Raw genomic sequence first — 398 nt, forward strand, 5'->3', positions numbered from 1 at the left:
GGCCAGTGCTCCTCTGAGTGTTGGTCCGAACTAGAGCCCTGTGCAGCGCCCCCTCGGGGAAACTCGAGGTTTGGTTTTAGTTGTACGGATTGCTCATCTGAGTGTGCCCTGAGAAAGAGATATGTGCAGCTCCTATCGGGATTTGTCGGCACATTCGGGCGGTGTTGCTGGTTTAGTTTTACCCTGTCGAAATGTCTTGTTGTACCGGGATATCGAGTCTGATCGGAACGTCTCGGGTGGAGGTCTATTCCTTTGTTGACCGTGAGAGCTTGTGATGGGCTAAGTTGGGACACCCTGCAGGGATTTGAACTTTCAAAAGCCGTGCCCGCGGTTATGGGCAGATGGGAATTTGTTAATGTCCGGTTGTAGAAAACCTGAAGTTGACCTTAATTAAAATA

The sequence above is a fragment of the Triticum dicoccoides genome, chromosome 2A (assembly GCF_002162155.2).
Source record: "Triticum dicoccoides isolate Atlit2015 ecotype Zavitan chromosome 2A, WEW_v2.0, whole genome shotgun sequence".
Taxonomy (NCBI): domain Eukaryota; kingdom Viridiplantae; phylum Streptophyta; class Magnoliopsida; order Poales; family Poaceae; genus Triticum; species Triticum dicoccoides.